The sequence below is a fragment of the Leptonychotes weddellii genome, chromosome X (genome assembly GCF_054177405.1).
Source record: "Leptonychotes weddellii isolate Sample4059 chromosome X, ASM5417740v2, whole genome shotgun sequence".
NCBI lineage: Eukaryota > Metazoa > Chordata > Mammalia > Carnivora > Phocidae > Leptonychotes > Leptonychotes weddellii.
This window is the reverse complement of record NC_138385.1, coordinates 103,697,691-103,718,069: the sequence shown is the minus strand read 5'-3', so window position 1 is coordinate 103,718,069 and position 20,379 is coordinate 103,697,691. Positions and strand designations below refer to the sequence as shown.

General features: G+C 40.5%; 1 protein-coding gene across 4 annotated transcripts in view; it reads right to left on the bottom strand.

Moving 5' to 3' along the window:
• Window positions 1-20,379, bottom strand: part of LOC102744400 (neuroligin-4, X-linked) — a 288,242-nt gene that overhangs the window by 123,370 nt on the left and 144,493 nt on the right. The gene's annotated exons all lie outside the window — the stretch shown is intronic.

Here is a 20,379-nt window from a genome sequence, read left to right as displayed (position 1 = left end):
AGCCCCCGACTGTCCTGATGAATATAGCTTTAGAGTATGCTTTAAAACGGGGAAGGAGAAGCTCTCCAACTTTCTCCTGCTTTTTCAAGATAATTTGCTTATTCTAGATCTTCTGCCTTTCCACACGAATTTTCAAATGAGCTTGTCAACTGAAGAAAAAAAAACCACCCACTGAGATTGTGACAGAAAGTGTTTGCCCAACCGCAATTTTGAATTAATTGTAGATAGCAAGTGTGACCCAGAAACATAATTAGATATCATCTTTAATGTACTATGTGTACTTAATTTTTCACCCTTTTGTTCTTTTTCAATAAGCTGTTGCTGTATTTTTCCTTGCAAATATAGCTAATTAAATGACCTCAAAACCAACGGAGTTCTCTTAAATATCTAATTTCGTTAGAATCATGAACTATGGAAAAATAGGCTCTGCTGGAATTTATTCCCGAGTAAACCCGTCTTGTGCATGCCAAAAAAAAGGCATTTCAAAACCCATACACACCATGAGTTTTTTTCCTCCCTCTCCACATCTACACCTTCCCCCAAATGCCAGAAAAAATATTCCTTTACATCTAATAATTAGCCTCTCTATCAAACCTCCATGGGGAAATAGCTCTAAATTTTAAAGAGAATATTTAAGCAACTTCAAACAAATATATAACTGTTCCATTATTAAAATTTAAGTATGATTTTATGAATAAAATATCTCAACGTCCCTGGTCCTGAAGGATGTCCATCATTTCTTTATACCTGTTCTTCTCATGTTCCGTTTTTGTGCTCTAACTCCATCATTTTCTGAAGTAAGACTATTTAAAGGAGTACTTTGTACGCTAAATGGAAGAGAAATACTTTGTAGAGAATTTATGAAATTTGGGGAGGAAGCCCACAGAGATAAAGGGCCCTCCTGATCACATCATATGAAGGGTGCATGTTTGTCCCCATGACTCATCACTGCTGACGTTGGCCTTGACCACCTGGCTGAGGTATGTTTGCCAAATTTCTCCACTGTAAAATTACATGTTCTCTGCCCCTCTCCGTATCATACTCTTTGGAAGGAAGTCAATATGCACAGCCAAACCTCAGGAGTAGAGGTTGAAGGAGAGGATCTACATATACTGAGAATATGGTATGATACAGACAAGAGGGAATGAAATTTGTAGATGCAATTAAGAGTAAGAATCAGCTGACCTTTAAATAAGGGAATGATCCAGGATTATCCAGATGGGCGCAATGTAATCAAAAGTGGATTCAGAGTGGATTGAAGAGGGGGCCGTCAACCAAGAAATGCAGGTGTCCTCTATAATTGAAAAAGGCAAGGAAGGCATTTTCCCCTAGATCCTCCAAAAGAAGAATGCCATCTTATCAAAACCTTGATTCTAGCCCAGTGAGATCCATTTGGGATTTCTGACCTCCAAAACTGTAAGATAAATTTTGTGTTGTTTTAAGCCACTAACAATGTGGTGATTGATTACAGCAGAAATAAGAAGCTCATAAACCCTGTTTTATTTATTCATTCAGTCATTTATGTCAATATGAGGTTATGGATATTTATTTTATACTTATTTATACAAATTGCTCAAGCATTGGCCAGTGAGAATGCTTTTTACTTGGCTTCTGTGCCCCTTCGATCTATCCCCATCACTGTGATTTGGTTTTGGTTTTATTTGGATTGTTCTGTTTTGTTCTGCTTTGTTAGCACTCACTTGCTATAAAGTGATCCAGGCTCAGCTTGTCTATTTCCTGCTCCATTTCTAGAATCAGATACTTTTCCAAGGAGCCCAGATTCCTTCTACTTGACATTTGCATTTTACAGGTCAAGAAGCTGAAGGAGACCAAAGGTGGATGACTTGCCCAAGCAATGCAAGACCTAGTTGGGGACCCAGTGACATCATAGACTTTACAGCACACACCCGTGTCTCTAATTCATACTGGCTGGTGACAGAGTAAAAATGTTCGCTTCATTCCCTTTACTCATCCTGCTGGTCTCTCTATTACTACAACAGTTATTTCATTATGGCACTATTCTTAAATAAATTGCAATGTTTGCTTAATACATGAGGGGGACGGATGCTGCTCTAGGTACTTTATAACCATCTGAAAACTAGTCAGGAATGATTTTGACCCTCCACTGTACAGATGAGACAACTGGAAGGAACAGAGGTCCAAGTACCTTGATCCAAGAGATCAACCTGCCACAGTTTCGGGATTCCAACCCAGGACCCCAACACATCACGTCAACACAAAAGGCAACATCTGAGCAAATGGGGAAAATTGTTTTAGGCAATGTGATAAGTTAGTCTCTGGCGAGGTAGCTGTGTTTGGCATCCGGAAATAAATGGTAAAACACAGAGATAAGTAAGCCCTAAGACCTTATTTAGGTATAAAATTAAGCCAATGAAGTACAGCTGGTGTTTAGGGCAAGGCACCACCTGGACCTTGGAAATGACGGTTTGAAGGAAAGAAGACATTCTAGAACAGGAGTAAATGCAGAGACCTGTCTGATTGGCGGTGGGTCTCGGAATCATCAGAGTCTCATTTATCAAGGAGAGCCCATTCTTAACGCAAGACTGTGGCAATGAACTTGAAGGACACACTTGTGTTTTGGAGACACTCCTAGGCGTTAGTGATAAAGAGATTTTTTTAAGACATGGCAAGCCATTGCCTCCAAGGACTCAGAATCCTTAGGCAATGCTCTAAATGTAAAATACTACCCAGCTTTATTAAACACTTCTTGATAATCCCTAATTTACCTTGATTTCAACATTATTATATATTTACATTAGCATTGTGTGACTTTAGAAAAGAATACCTTGCGGTGATTGTACAATGGAATTTCAATGGGATTTTCTTTAACACAACTGTTTATTCCCATACCCTTAATGACTCTAAGCCAATCAACTCATTCTATTATAAACCCATAAAGCATTTGCTTCGGGCCAAGATGTAAGCTTAATATCTCTCTAGGTGTTTACAGATTTAATGCTAAATGAGTTCCATTTTTAAAAGCATGTTATTCTGAGATCCACAGACAAAGTCACTGCTAGCTTAATGATTTCATTTCTTTGGTAATTATATGCAATTTTAGGTATTTATGAAAATCTTTCCAGGTAATGGATTTTGGTTTATATTATTAGTACTTTCAGTTTTAGAAACTGGGAAGGATGAAATTCAGCTCAAAATACTTAACAGTATAAAAAACAGTTAATAAGAAGGTGGTAAATAGTGTTAAAATATCTTCAAATGCCTGTCCTTCACCAAGAAAACCCATTCTTGCTGCCATGGCCACACCTCCCTGCTGGTCAATATCCCAACAAGCTTCCAAGATTTGGATAAAACCTCTCCTTTGCAGGGTCCCTCCCTAAGAACCCTTAAGAAGTACCTCCCTACTATAGTGTCTAGCTAGCATCCCCCAATGCAAAGTTCCCAAAGGGAATTCCCATAAAAACAAAGACAAAGATGTGAACATCACAGGAAACCAAGAACAACAGAAAACATAAGGCTACATCTGGTGGATTTCTATCAACCCTATTACGGAGCCTAAAGAGAGTTCAGTCTTGCTCAAGGATCTTCCTATGGTACTACCACATTGGGAATTGTTCTATAAATGTGATAGGAAATAAAACATTTGGGACCTCCCTGCATGTAGCCATGTATCACAGAGAAGAAGCACCTGTCTATACAAACCAAAAAAAAAAAAAAAAAAAACACCTAGGAAATGTTGCCTGGGCATTATTTCAGAAAATCTCCTGTCTCCAACATCTCTAGATATGGGTTTAAATTAGACAAAATTTAAACCAGCCTAAACATACAGGTGAGAGAGCGGGTGGGTGCATGGAAATGGCCAGCAGCCAATTGCTGCAGAGTTGGACAATTCAGGAAAAGCCGTAGGTGCTCGATATCCTTTTCTGCACACTCAGCTAGTACAGAGTATTAGAGTGTCCACTAACGCTTAGAGTAACTACCACTTAATTAATACTTAATGTCAACTAATACTTACTTCATGTCTTAGTAAGGGACAGTGCAGCCTGGAAGAGTACCTTGTTGGAAATGGAATTTGAGGGTCAGTTCAATGGGTCAACAACTGCTAAGGGTCTGCATCGGCAAGGAGTCCCCCAGGCATGTGTGCTGGAGGCCTGGGGCTGCCCTGTTGAGTGACGAGGACTCGCGGACTGCTGGTACAGGGAAAGACCTCTCACAGATCCACCTAATGGCACACATCTTTGGTGGGTACATCCTGACTTGCCCAAAGATGAGGAAAGAGAATGGGAATGGAGTGGCATAGAACAAAAGATAACCACAACCTTCGGAAAACTCTAAGGGAACATTTAGATAAACCATTGGCCATTTCTCATGGAGTAAAAATAAGATGTAATTTCTTCAGTGCAGAGGCATAAAAAGAGAACAGCCTGAGACAGAAAGAAGAGGAAGAGCAGGTCAAGGGAGATGTTGAGATACAGGAAGTGTAGAGAGAGAGAAATAAAATGCACGCTCTTTGTAAGGAAAAACTCGTAAACCCAAGTGTACCTTAGATAGAAGACGCCACGGAAGTAAGTCTTCAGGGGGGAACTAGGTGCACACTGCGTCTCTCCATTTGAACATCTTCATGTAAGGATAATTTGGAAGAGAACTACCATGAGGAGAGAAGAACTTCAATAGAAAGATACTCATGATCAACTCTTGACGTCTCCTCCGGTGTAAAGACCATCAGGGTTTCCAAATGCAGGAAATCACAGGGTGCTCTGCAGCAGAAGGGCATTTCAAATGGCAACCATACACCAAACAAATTTACCGTAAGGAATCCGAGCACATTCTGATGTGTCTTCTGGTGACCACTCTGATGAATAAAATGTTCATTTCTTTTAAAAGAAGACTATGTCATGAGCCACCAGGAATTATGTTTATGGTAGGGACGCTGAACATGGTTCAACGGGAAGAAAGGGTGGTATTTCATGGGTCTCATGAACCGTGGAAAGAGCAAAGTTGAATGGAAACCAAATGAAAGATCAAAGGCAAACTAAGGATTTGAAAGACGGCAAATAGCATTTGGCACAATTGATACGTTTCATTAAAGGATTTGAGTATCTGGAATATATACTTTGACAGAACATTTTTGTAATCCTGCCAATGAAGTGCAGACATATCCTTACACGGAACACGCCCTGGAGAAGGGTGAACAATGTGAGTTTCCACTAAAAGCGTAAACAAGTAAATGATGTCACGATCATCATTTTTCAAGATACTGCTGCAAGTTCTAGTCAATATGTTAAAAATATGTCATGAGAACTGAAAATATTCAAAAGGAGACACAATAAAGTCATTCTTGCATATGATTATGTACACGGGGGAAATAATTCAGAACATCAACTAAATAAATTAGGGTAGATGAGGTATTAGTTATGATGGTATGAAATCAATACACAAAATCAATTTTCATACATATGAATATTAACATATCTAAAAAGAAAGCCGTTTCATATTAACAATAATAAATGGTCTGATCATACCTTATGAAGCATGTAAGACACACTGTATAATATAAAATCTGAGATACATAAAAGACTTGTCTTTAATCAGAAGCTTCTGGTGGCAGAAATTTAGTGTGTAACAATATCAATATATTTTTAAAAATAGTAAGATTTTTTGGTAACAACAAAATCATTCTAACATCGATTCTGAAAAAAAATATGTAAGTGTCAATAATTCTGGCTTGAAGAAGGTAAAACCAGTTCTTCTGCCCTCATTATATTATTTATTGTACTTTCAATAATTTTAGCCTGAGTATGATGAAGTCTTTCTATTTAGAAAGTACCACTAGCTAAATATTCGAAAAAGAGGGAAGCATAACAAGTTCATCTTAGGGCAAAATAAATTCTGGATTAATTAAACATTTATACTTAAAAAAGCAATGATTATGTTTATCAAAGTATTCTATAAGGTTTAGGGTGAGATTTTGAGCCAACATATATTTATTAAGAAACACAGCATTTATTAATAGAGATGCTGACATTTTTGCATTATAGACACATATACACATACATACACACATGATTATATAGTCAGGTTTTATTGTGACATTCTCTGCATGTGGCCAGGATTGTCTATGTAGACACACACCCATATACACACATACAGATATATGCGTGTACTTTTATCATTTATTAAACAGTATATATTTATATGTGTACATAAATACATACAACTTAAAATGATAAGTAATAGAAGCAAATGTATATAAAATTTACATATATACATTTTAGGGAATAATAGAATCAGTCAGGAAATATATATGTATATTTTGTACAAACACATACACATATACATATATATTTAATAAAGAATAGTATCACTCAGGAAGTATATATATTTAAATTTATACATAATATATATTTATTTGTATACATGTTTATTTTGTATATCTATAATATGTATTTATTTTGTATATGTACTTCTAACATACAAATATATAAAATATAAATATTTAATAAGTATTAATAAGTATTTATTATATATATTTAAATTTATATATATTTATTTTGTATACATACATTTATTTTGCATACATATAATATATATTTATTTTGTATATATACTTATACAAATATATAAAACATATTTAATAAGTATGTATTATATATTTATATATTATATTATAAATATTTAATGAATATTAATTGTTATATATTTATATGATAAATATTTGGTAAGTATTGATAAGTATTTATTATATATCTATATATTATATTATAAATATTTAATGAGTATTTATTATTTATCTATATTATAAATATTTGGTATTAATAAATATATATTATATATTTATATATTATATTATAAATATTTAACGAGTATTAATTATTATTTATGTATTATAAATATTTAATACATATTAATAAGTATTTAATATGTATTAAATATATAAATACATGCTTAATTAAATATAATATATAAATATTTGCATTTTCTGTATATATATGTAAGACAAATTTATATTATGTAAGTCTACATAAAATAAAGAAAAGGGAAGCTCGCTGGAGGGAATCCAAAGGAGAAGTCACGTTGTGTCCATCAGCCATGTTAGTAAGTCAGGGACAGAAAGGGAACGCAAACGAGTCGTGAAGAACAGAGGCGGGATGATGGGGAAGATGGAGAGAAGCAGATACCTGAGGGAAACCAGAGCTGAGCATGAAGATGGTATTTCTGAGTTACCAGCCCTGTCGTTCGCAGAATAATGCAAGGGGAGAGCGAGACCCAGAGACATGGCCTGGCAACCTAGTTTAAAATTACTGAAGCGAAGAAAAACAAACAGAACCCCGGGCATCCAAGTAGAAAACACAGTCTCTGGGCCACAGCAGACCTGGTTGGAGGCGACGGCGGCCCACACGGCCACCTAGTGCAAGAGGAGGTAAGCAGTAGCAAAGGCATCAAAGGCTCTGCTGACTGTCCCCACCCCCGGGCCCCACATGCCCGGCTGGGATGACTGAGGGCTAGAGATTCAGGTATGCAGGTATCCTCAGCTATGCAGGATTTCCCAAAGAAGCCAAAGGTGCTGGCCAGCCAGAAAATGCTCCAGGAGGCACGTGGCGGAAGGATGAGATGAAGCATGAAAGCCTGGAAGGGCAAAGAGCGTCCTAGTGTGGTGGCCATCCATCCCTCCTTCTGCTCCTGCGAGTCTCCTCATGCGCCCTTTCCTGGGGCTCCAACCCATTTCCACGCACTTGGAACAATGTGTGCTCTGTCTGCCCATGTGCTTGCCGTAGCTCCCCAAACGTCTTTAGGACGATGACAAACACACAAAAGTCTCTCTCCCCTGAAAAAAGTCTCCGCAATGCCAAGTGCAGATGATGACGGAGCAAGATCTATCAGGTTCTGGTAGAAAACCTTTGCCAACAACCCATCCTTTAAGAAGGTATTTTCAGAGATGAACAGACTCCAAGACTATATCCTCCCCAATGCCTAGTAGAATTCCTAGGAAGCAACACTCCAATCATCTAATAAATCAAGCACAATTAAACTCCATGAAGCTCACGAATTCAAGGAGGATGAAGTCAAAATAAAGGTAAAGAATGGGGAAATTATGGGCCAGAAGAACTAAAAATTATACACAGAAAAATCACCATTTAAAATACCTTATGAAGTACTAGAACAAGGCCAAGTAAACATCATTTGCCAAAAGAATATTTTCACTTAATAATGCAATAAAAAACTATGTATGACAACCACACCCAATAGTTCTTAAAAATTTCAAGTTGTAACAGAAGAAACTGAAGATGAATGGGAGGTTGCAAATGATTGTACTGTGTTCAAGTGAAGAAATTCATGCAAAATAATTTTTTTAAATCCTAACAACAAACAAAAAAAATCAGTCCCTACAAATCAGGGTGTGATACTTTCTCCATAGTACTTGTTGTCTTCTTCAGAGATGCAACCTCACAGCATTTGGGCAGCTATAACACAAAAGCACAGATGAAGGGGGTCTTAAAAAACAGACACTTGTTTCTCACATTCTAGAGGTTGGAAGTCCAAGATCAAGGTGTCCACAGATTTGGAATTGGCTGACACCTGCATCTTGGTTCATATGTGGCGATCTGCTCATGGGGTTGTCACATGGCTGAAAGGGCAAGGGAGCTCTCTGGGGTTTCCTATACAAAAACACTAATCCCATCATGGGGGGTTCCCCCTGATGATCTGATCACCTCCCAAAGGCCCCACCTCCTAATACCATCAACTTGGGGGTTAGCCATTCAACCAGTGAAATCTGGGAGAACACATTCAGACCAAACCAGATGCGTAGACAATATTTATGTGCATGAATTCATTTCATAGGATGCTTTGTTCCTCCTTTCATGACTATGTGAAATGCCCATGTGGGAAACACAGCACAGAGCCAGGACCAAAATCTCCATTTCTTCCCTGTCAGAACTACAGAATGCTTTGCATAGGAAGGCAAGTTGAGTCTTCCTACTGTCCATTTGTTCTAAAAAGCTAGGGCTGAGTAGATGGACCGCAAGGAGACTCTGTCTTTGCTCTTATGAAGCCCACAGTCTCCTAGAATATGAGACGATTAATTTAATAATCACACCAAATTTTTAAGTTCCTACCATGAAAAAAATTATGCATGGGCTGGTTACCATGTGACTATAACACGGCAATATACATCTTGGCAACCCACTAATAATCTGTGGTGGTTGGGGGAATTTCCCCTGAAGAAGCAAAGGAGACGTGCCCTGAACCAGGATTTAAAAAGATGAAAAGACATGAGAAAACATTTCAGAAAAGGGTCAGGAGAGTCCGATAAAAATGAAACCGGGGAGTTAGGCAGCATCAGACCATGAGCAGAGCTTGGGGGTGGACGGTCATGCACTGAACAGCATCCCCAAAACTCATGCTGTGAGAAGTCAGCGTGAGACCTTATTTAGAGGGTCTTTGTCAATGTCATTAGACGAAATCCTCTTGGATTTATGGTGGCCTCTCAATCCAATGATTGGTGTCTTTCCAAGAAGAGAAGACAGATGGAGACACAGAGACAAGGAAGTGATGTGGACATGGAGGCAGAGAACCCACTAGCCAAGGAACACCGGGGTTACTGGGAGCCCCACCAGCAAAGAGGGAGGCAAGGGACGGGTAGGTTCTTCCTCGGAGCCTCCAGAGGAAACCAACCTTGCCCACACCTTGATCCTGGACTTCTGGGCTGCTGAGCTGTGACGGAATATATTTCTGTCGTTGTAAGCCACCAAATTTATGGTAGTTTGTTATGGGAGTTCCAGGAAACTCCTATAGTGGGCATTTAACAACGGGGTGGTGAGCATACCCTAAGGCAACGCCTAATGAGTCAATCCCTTCTAGAATCCCAGCTAACTGGGTATGAGCTGCACCTGTTAGATGACAGAAGCGTCCTCCTGGGATCTGGTTACTTTACACGGACTTGAGATGCGATGCCAAGGGCTTGATTAGAATATGCTGCTGTGTAGGATTCTTGCTCAGCCGACCTGAGTAAGAGACTGCCCATGTGGTAAAGGGGCTTTTGGCAGCCTGCAGGAGCTGAAGGCAGACTTCACTGGTCGCTGGCGAGAAAGGGGCCACGATCCGACAACCACAAGGGACAGAAACCTGACCACACCGCGGTGAGCTCGGAAAAGCAGGAGCCCCAGACAGGAAGGCAAGGGCAGCTGATACCTGTGTCTCTGTGGGACCCTGAGCAGGGAACACAGCTGAGATACACCCAAATTCCTGACCCACAGAAACTACGAGGTGAGACATGAGCATGATGTTAAGCCACCGAGTTAGTGGTAATTTGGTTAGCCGCCGAGGAAGACTAGAACCTGTGGGCCACCAAGGTAATCCTTTGAAAGGGATGGCATCCTCTGTCATCTGCTCTCTCTGACTGCCCATCTCTAGTTAGGGAAGGAATCTGTGCAGCCAGCCCCACACATTGCCTCCAATTCCAGGTAATGTGCATTCTGTTCGGGACTCAAGCAAGGCAGGACCAGCAAGCCATCTGGAGTCTAGCCATGTGCACGGGCATTTGGGCTGCCCGTCCTTTATTGGAATTAAAGAGCATCACAGATACCACGATTTAGCCATGGCTTCTAAACGCCTAACAGACAAGGCACCCGGCAGCCCTCAAGTTATTTCCGAGTGTAGGCAAACGTTCCTTTATGAGCCCCTGACATCTCAAATTGTACCGCCGCTGGAGAGAGAAAGCAGTATCTGGACTGCATCTGAGTTCCCCGGGGTGTGCTTTGTAAAGCTTTCTCTGGTGAGCTTTGGCTCTTTTTCTTTGTCTGTTTCCCCTTTTGATTTATGTCCCTCTGTCCACCTTGGTTCCATGAGCCCCCACTGAGCCAGCATGCTCAGCGGGGTGGACACCCATCATATGACACGTGAGATTAACGATAGAGGCTGGAAAGATCCGGACAGAGGTGGATAAAGGAAAGGAATTCCCCACGAGCCTGGAGCCTGCCTTGTCTGCCAAGCCCCACGATGCCCTTTTGGTGTGTAAAGAACAGACATGTGGACCAAGGTGCTATGCTTCAGTAGAGGCCGCAATTATCTGCATCGTCCGAGGGCATGTACACAGAGCCATAACTCGGTACGGAGCAAGCATTCCCACGTCCGGCACACATTCCAAGGGAACACAAATCATTCCCTTAGCAGCTTGTGAGCAATCGGGAAAGCTTGTGTTTCTCCATTTGTTCGTGCAGCAGACTGGAACTCCATGAGCACGCTGGCTCGGGGCCGGGCAGAGCCGCGCCGAGCGTCCCCAGCCTCGCCCAAGGGGAGGCAAGCCAACGGGTTCCTTGCAGCTGGGATGGCACAGGATCATCACAAAAATGAGGAGCCAAAGAGGGTTTTTGCTTTTTTTTTTGAACGGTCAAATCACTGTCCTTACAAGAATGTGGCGATACATTACCATCTAGAGAAGCGGCAACCTCCCTGAGTTATAGCATCCTTTCATTGCCATGGAAATCCTTCAGAAAACACCACCATGTTTTCCAACAGCATTCCCTACACATAATCCAAATTGATTCTGGCTCCTCAAAAAAAAAAGGAATCTTTCAGTGCCCATTTTACTTTGGAAGCTCTCAAAAATGGTGAGCTAACTAAGCCTTTCGAAGGAGAGGTATTATATTTCGGTTGGATGCTCTCCTTCCTATTGGAAAGGAACACCAGGAAACCATCGCTTTAGTTGCCACGTGACATCACATGATGTTTTTCAGGTCACCTGGAAGAGTGTCCTTCCTTTACTCATGACAATAGGGCCACCTTTGTATTCCAGAGTAATTTGCAAAGAGAGCAACGATCTATAATAAAACAAGCACAGACGCTACTAAAAATCAATAGGTTGCGTGTATTATGAGCATTCGTTAGGAACTAATGATTATTTCCAAGTAAAATCTTTTTGGCTGTCATTTGCCAAAGAGACGGAGTTAAGACACATAAGGATTTTTCTTATTTTTGTCCCCACACGACAACCTCTCATGTTCTTTGGAGGAATAGTAAGGTGAGCTGCATTCTAAAATCCATCCAATTTAACCACAGATCCAAAAAAAAGTGTTCCGTTTGACCCATTTCTTCCAGTGCTGTGTTTGGAATTCTTGGAGGAGGATAAACGTACACATCTGAAAAGAGCAGTGAAAGAGGAATTAAATTCGGACTGTGGATTCTCCACAGTGATTTGATGCCTGATGAAAGCTGCAGGCTTGCCTTCCTTGCAGGCTTCTGTGGTTCTCCCTTAGGACCCCCAGAACAACCCTCGGTCTCCCAGTGTCAGTCAGCCACATCATTCAGGTGGACGAAGGGTCAGCTACACTACTGTCTCAGCAAACACAGCTCACAGTGATGGGAGGCTGGTGGCCAGCAGCTAAACTCACTGAGCGGAAAAGCTCTCCAACTGCCTAAAACCCTCGAGTATCTGGCATATGTCTGCTTTCCTCCTGCCATCTTGGAAGTCCAAATCCACCCAAGCGGGAGTATCCATTTGCCCACTTTACTATTCCAGTCCTGTTTCCTAAGAGAGGGACACTTGATGCAAACTGTCTGTTGACAACGTTAAGCTTCTCTAGTGTCAACCCTATACCATCATCCATGATGGATGCAGTAATTTTGTTGTTCATACCCTATTCCTATTTCATTAAACCCAAATGAGGAGTCAACACCATCAGGACAGAGCTGTAACTGTTAAGTGGGCAATTTCACGCCGTGGAGGGATGGATAAGTGGAGCCGTGTGATAAACCTCAGCGTAAGACATTGAAAACTAAAGCCAAGCTCAATGTCATGCAAGTGACCACTTTTCTGTTTTGTTTTGTTGGGGCTAAAGGAAGAAGTCAACCTCCCTATCAGAATTGCCTGGAAACATGTGTTAATTGGACAGCTAGATGAGTATGTGTAACATGCACTATTGCTTTGAAACCAAATAATTAGGGAGAACTGACAGGAGATCAGCCAACACTGCATTAGCATCTTTTAACCAGATATTATGAGTTGACAGACTGAGTGAAGCCGAGCAGATTGGGACCAGTTCACTGTGAAGATAAATTCTATTAATGAATCCAACATGCATGGCTTTGGATACAGAGTTACAAAACGGTTCATAGGTCACCAAGACAAGGAGGCTACTGACAAAAATCAGCAGAAGGAGGTGGATGGCCTTTTATCTAAGCAAATGTCGGTGGTAATCGGATCAGCCTAAAGATCAACCAATTTCTTAGCTCCTGGGGAGGGACTTCAGTGATGCTATGAATATTTTTAATGATACAGGTTTCATGAAAGAAAGCAGCATAGGTACACAAAGAGAACAGTATGAGACACCAGCATCCAATAGGGACGTTATCAACGGTGCTGACGTAAGACGTCAAGGTGATTTGAATCAATAGTTCGTACTGTCCTAGGATCATGTTTGAAAACACAAGTATGGCAAAATGCAGTTTTATAACGTTGATGGAGTAATGTGCCTACATCCTTGGTTTTTGCCTAGATGAAGAGGCACTATTTTGCCGGCTATGGGAAAAGGGATCTAGGAACGTGGCCACAAGAAAGCGGATTTTTGCCTGCTGTCGAGAGGTGGTTTGATTCTGCAGAATCAGAGACTGCATAGGGATTACAGGGTCTCAAACAATTTTCACACACACACCAAGGCTGAGAGGACCAGGCAGACACCCAGAGGAAAAGTTCAATAGTATGAAAACCATGAAGAGGCTCAAAATCATTTAGAATAAGAACCAGCGACTACTCTATTAATAGTTTATCAAGCAGATTAAGTTACAAAGTGCCTTTAAATCTTTTTCATATTTAAAACAATTACAGTGTACATCGTGTCTATATGTAAGGCTCACAGGTGTCATGATCACGTGATTATGGCCGACCCTCAAGCTGATTTAACGTGATGCATCTCCACGGAGGCTCGAAGTTCTCATTTTTTGCAAAGTCTACTTTTTTTCCTGGTAATTGATTACACGGTGTGATGTAAAGGAAGATGTTACATAAATCGAACCATTACAAGAAGAAGGAGAAGAGGAAGAAGAAGAAGAACCACCACCAACAACAACCTTTATTCCCAAACTGGTAGAATGAAGTGTAAGTCAACACGAAAATGCCTCCCCATGAGCCAAAAGCAACTTAGCTTCACACTCACTGTGGGTAGAAACTACATTGAGTTCCGACCTAAAAAGTTCTTGACGTAACAGGTCTGATCGACTCATCATAACAAAATAAAACTTTTACATGTAGTATAATGAACACTTCAAATTTTGAAAGATCAACAAAGAGATGTTATAGACACAGTGAAATTAATCAACACGGTACAGCATCTTAGGGTTTGGGGTGGAATTTCAAGCATCATAATCATACTGAAGGGACAAGAAGTTTCCAGTAAGTTTTGATAAAACATGTGTATATATATATATATATATACACACACATATACATGTATGTAACATACATATAATAACTGAAGCATTGGTAGCTAGGATATAGAAGAAATTACAGTTTTCACCTCTAAGACTAATTTTAAGATTTATTTGAGAGAGAGCACATGAGCAGGGGAAGGGGCAGAGGGAGAAGCAGACTCTCTTCTGTGCAGGAACCCCAATGCGGGGCTTGATCCCAGGACCCTGCAATCATGACCTGAGCCGAAGGCAGACCTTTAACCGACCAAACCACCCAGGCACCCCAGACTAATTTTTTTTAAAGATTTATGTATTTGAGAGAAAGCACATGCACACAAGCAGGGGAAGGGGCAGAGGAACAGAGAAAATCTCCAGCATATTCCCCATTATGCACAGAGCCCAATGCAGGGCTGAATACCAGCACCCTGAGATCATGACCTGAGCCGAAATCAAGAGCCAACAGCTTCACCAACTGAGCCACCCAGGTGCCCCTAAGACTAATTTTTAATAGTCACCATTTGATGTAGACAATTTTGATGTAGACAATGTGTTCAAGACATCCAGCTATGTGACTTGAAAAAAGCAAATCAAAGTTTCCACTATACAAACATCATTAAAGACTGCATGAAAAAAACCTATCTGGTAGAAAAACAAAAGCAATGGAATACAGACAAAATAGTTATTCTGTTTAAACTGTTATTCAAATCCCTCCCCGAATTATTTTGCAGGTTTATAAAAATGACCAGTTCGTTGTTAGCAATTTTTATTTCGAGCATATTACAAGCAAAGGGAATTTTACGCTTTTTTAGGAAAAGGCCTATCAAATTAACATGTTAAAAATAAATTTGGTACATTAAGTTTACCTATAATTAAAATCATTAAACATGGTTTCAAACAAGCAAGATCAATTATGAACAATGCACTTTTATATCAGATGTTTTGTCTGTAGACAATCTGAAATTCTATGCCATCTGCATCACCTACTTAAAAATACTGACTTAAGAATACACAACAGAGGATTATGGATTCAATATGATGGATGTGCTTCCGTTCATTAAAGGATGAATCACTGAAAACTTAGTATAAAGATAATCCTAAAATACCTGACCTTTGGTCTCCTGAAAAATTAATCATGGAGCTATTTTATAGTGAAGAAAACACAAGGAATCCATATGAGAATCCGTATTGATCAAAATACATCAAAATGTATTAGATTTTGGAATTAACTCAAAAACATGCATTGCTAACTGGAATTAAAAACAAAACAAAACAAAAAAACATGCATTGGACCACAGCAGACTTCAACGTGTGGGCTGGAGTCACTACTGTGTATTTGGACAACTTCCAGAAAAGCAGTGAATATGATTTTGTTGCTAGCTGTATGTCACCTCCCAGTGCAAAGGAAATACGTAGTATCTATAAGTTAATCTCTCTGTTAATGGTAATTCTCTGGTAAAGTAAAAGAAGCCGAAAGATTCAACCATTCATGGGAATGAAATCAAGCTCAGCTGTAACACTGCTTAGAGCGGAAGAAGACAACAGAGGCATAAAGCATCCCCTGACAAATTTCAGCCCACACTGATGGGGTTTTCTTCCATTTTTCACTATTGTCTGAGATCCACAATCATCACCTTAAAACATCTGTTGCCTTATTCTCTAATTATCTACCCCACACATGCTGGCAGTTAATTATACATTCTCTTATTCCGTAATTACAATCTTGCTGGTTTTCCCAACAAGACTTGAAGCTCCTCATGAACTGCATCAAAACCTGAGATTCTTTTGTGCTAACCGCCCTACCTGCATGGCATGGGATCTTCCCAACAAATTGTTTCTGCCTGATAATAATCAAATGTCACAACATTCAGTGGGTTGAGAAGAGGGTAACCCAAACTTCAGCTGGGACACCACAATAAGACCGTAACCAGAAAGGATGAGAACTTCAGCCAGCCACTTATTTACTGAGAAAACACTTGGTTTTGCTCCTATTATCTCAACAAATACGGTTTTGATGTCATACCTTGTTTTCTTTTGCATCACACCAAGTACCTTGTTTTGTTTTGTTTTGTTTTTCAACATGGCTCAAGGACTCTTTCCTGAGCCAAGGAATTTCAACAAAATACCTAATATTTTATCAGGCGCATATGTAATTATATAGTTAGCTGCCTCCCCCTTACTACACTTGGGCAGAAATTGATACATTTTTCTTTTTCCGTTTGCGTAAATCATTCACAGTGGTACAACTTTAGTTACGGAGAATCCAAAACCATAAACTCGCTTCTTTCTCTTACTCATTGCTGTTGTTTGAAGAATCTGTGCTGTTTATATTTCAGGGCAAACCTTGAGAGTTGTTCCAACTCAGACACAGAGAATTGCAGGGAAACAGGCAACCTATTAACTCTTTTCAAACCCTAAGAGCATAGACACAAAAACGCTCAGAATCCTGTGGGACCTGGTAGATAAGTTTCTTTCTTTGGGTTTCCAAGATGGAGCTAGTGATACCTTCTCTTCCTTGGAGTTGTAAGAGTCATGACCTTGCATACAGCCTTAGTTCCCATATAGCATTCTTAATTCTTGATTCTCGCCCAGCAAAATGCTAGCCCTGGAGAAATCCCAACTTTCATCCAGTGCACACCTGCACCCTTGCCCATGAGCATAGATGAAGGAAAACACGGACCCATGCTGACTGGTCTCACTTTCAATTCATGATCATAAATGTGCAGGAGGTTCAAACTGGAGATCATACCGAATTTCTCCAAAAATTTTCCTTTGAAGATTCCCTAAACAACCAACACCTTCTCTGGCTTCCTGCCATCCCCAAACCCCCTTGTCCCATCTTCACTGTTGGTTTATGATCTCACAATTTTTTTTTTCAGTGTAGGAAGAAGCAACAATCTAAAGAGAACATCCATAAGTCCCCATGAACCCATTTACCCGTACACCAACCAATAACTAACTACCCCATCTTCTGTGCTCCTTTGTTTCCCTATAGGTAAATGGTAGGGCTCCCACCTAAGACTAACTATTACCCATCCAATTCCATCAGTTTACCAATCCAACAACAAGACACCCCTCTCTTGCTAGACTGGAATCGCTTTCCTCTTGCAGAGGAAATCCAACCTGCCGATTGTGTTATTATTCGAAGTACGTTCCAGTCCCCTCTGTGGGGAAAAAAATATACCCTGGCTGCTCTTTGATGGCAGGCTTGGCCAAAAGACTTACAGTGTCCCTCCCTGGGAAGAATTTTATTGCCCCCACCTCAATGACATGAGATATACCTGTTTGATATGTTTTAGCCAATCATGCATGAACAGAATTTAAGAGTGCCATTTCTAAGAAAAATCCTTGAGAAAGCTGACGTGGCTCTGCCATGTTTCCCTTCCACTTTGCCAGAACATCAGAAATGTGTCTGCACCCTTATGTTGGGTCCTGGAATGAAAAGAGGTGGAGAAGAGCTGAAGCAAATCCCTGAAGAACGCACAACATGAGAGAGAAATAATGCTCTCTAGTCACATGTCCTTGACATCTTAGGGATATTTGTTAATGCAGCGTAAGGCAAGCTAAACTGATTGATACAACATGCCTCTAGATCATTCCTATTGCATGATCTAGAGATCATTAGATGTGCTATTAGACCTTCCATCATATGAGAAATACAATAACTTTCTCTTGGGTTTATATATCCCTCCAACTGTTGCCTAGTTCTCTGCTCCTTTACAGGAAATCTCTTTAAAATTGTCGTCTACACACCCAGACTCCAATTCCATGGCTCCTATTCACCACTAAAGTTACTCCAACCAGGCTGGTCCACGTAACGTGTCACCAAAATTACTGCTACTCTGGTAAAACTTGCCCGTGACCTCCAGGCTGCTACGTCGGTGGACTCCAGACTCTGTTTTCTCCTTTCTGTTTTTTATCTTCAGACTCTTCATGACTCTAAATACCACCTATGTGGACTAGTCCAACATTTTCCTCCTCAGCATGGACCTGTCTCTTGAGATTCCCCTGAACTCAGACATCCACTCATCTATGGGGTATCTTGTCTCTGATGTCCTATATTCATTTCAAAGTCAAACTCCCAAGCCTCAATTCATCCTCAAGATTCTCTCCACCAGCACTTTCTCCAATTTCATCCATGAACACCTCCTTCCTTTTCCATGCTTAGGTCAACAAATTTGGATTCCTTTCCTTTCCCCACATTCTACATGCAAATCATTTGCAAATCTTATTTTCAAAAATAGAAGAAAGCCAAGCAATTTTCCCCACCTCACTACTCCCATCCTAGATGTACGGTCATAATTTCTCATGGTGACTCTTAAATGAGCCTTCTAACCAGTCTCCTACTTTCTCTCTTGCCCCTACAGGCTAATCTCAGCAAGGCAGCTAACGTGGTTCTTGAAAACACACCTCACCATGTCAGTCACTCCTCTGCTTAAATGCCTCCAATTTTTCTCCTTTTGTTCCCAGAATTAAAGTCAAAGTTCTTAATGGCTTCATCCCACTTGAATCCCAGTCACCCACTGCTATCTAGCGGTCTTCCCCAAACACAATGGGAATGCTTCCACCCCAGGGCCTTTGCACTGGTACGTTCCTTCTGCCTGGAACACCCTTCTGGTACATCATCGAGGCTTCCTCTGTCACCTCTTTCAATTCTTTACTCACGCTTTTCCTTTTCAGTGAGGTCAAATTGTCCACCGTGCCTACATTTGTACTTTCCTCCACAATCCTGATTCTCCTTATCCCCTTTTCATTTTTATCATAACACCCCTCACCTTCCAAAATAATATGTAACTTATTTAATTCTTAATTTTCCAGGGTCCCCATAAAATATAAATTGCACTAAGCAGGAAATTTTGTCTACTGGGTATGTTGATGCATCTACAATGCTTTTAGAATACATGATGTGAAAGAGGGAATCAGTAATAAAAATAAAATAATCGAAAACAATATAATGCCAATGTTTTTGGAATTACATGATGTAAAGCATGAAAATGAACGTTTAAAAATCTTAGAGAATGGGCGCCTGGGTGGCTCAGTTGGTTGAGCGACTGCCTTAGGCTCAGGTCATGATCCTGAAGTCCCTGGATCGAGTCCCGCATCGGGCTCCCTGCTCGGCAGGGAGTCTGCTTCTCCCTCTGACACTCCCCCTTCTCGTGTGCTCTCTCTCTCTCATTCTCTCTCTCAAATAAATGAATAAAACCCTTTAAAAAAATCTTAGAGAATAAATTATTTGAAAAGTTGAATTTCAGGTGAGTTCAGAGAGAACCATTTAAGGACACGTCAAGAAAATGTACAGAATGTGCTTCAGCAAATACAAAAATACTTGAGATGTCCTTCCAAGGTTATTGAAGCATAATTATTCAGATGGTCGCTTCCAGTCATGCAGGTGGCTTTGCCTTCATTTGCTCATTTGGCTCTTTTTGTCACAGGTGAACCGGTATTTCATTTCCTTTTATTTCTTATTTCTGTCCTATTTTTGGGATACCATCAGTGAATCTATATTCCTTCTGCACAGACTTGTAACAAGTTGATGAACTGCACGTGTTCTCTGGTCTCCTGAGGATCGCTCCTTTGTCTGTCACCCCATCCCATTCTGCACCTCCTTTCTCCCAGCATCACCCTTACAGAGCCTTAGAAATCTCAGATTCCTAGAAGGTTCTTGAAAAGCTGGGCTTGGCTTTGCCAAGATGTTACCATCACCTGCCCTAGGAATGCAGCTGCATACCTGGGAAAGGTGTTTCAATGCTTATAAAGCCAACCTCCATCTTTCATGCGAGGACAAATGCCACACTGCCTCAGAAACACGCAGACCTGTGTGGTGTCTCACGGTCTCCGAGAAGAAAGGTTAGGACCTAATTTTTCTGGGAGCCATTCCATTCAGGAGGCACACTTGTAGTCATGTCATCTTAAAGCCAGGTAGAGAGGGGCTGCAGTAAGCTAAAGATAGAGACCCCAGGGGAGAGAGAGAGAAGCCTCTTAGGTGAGGTCCATGTACAT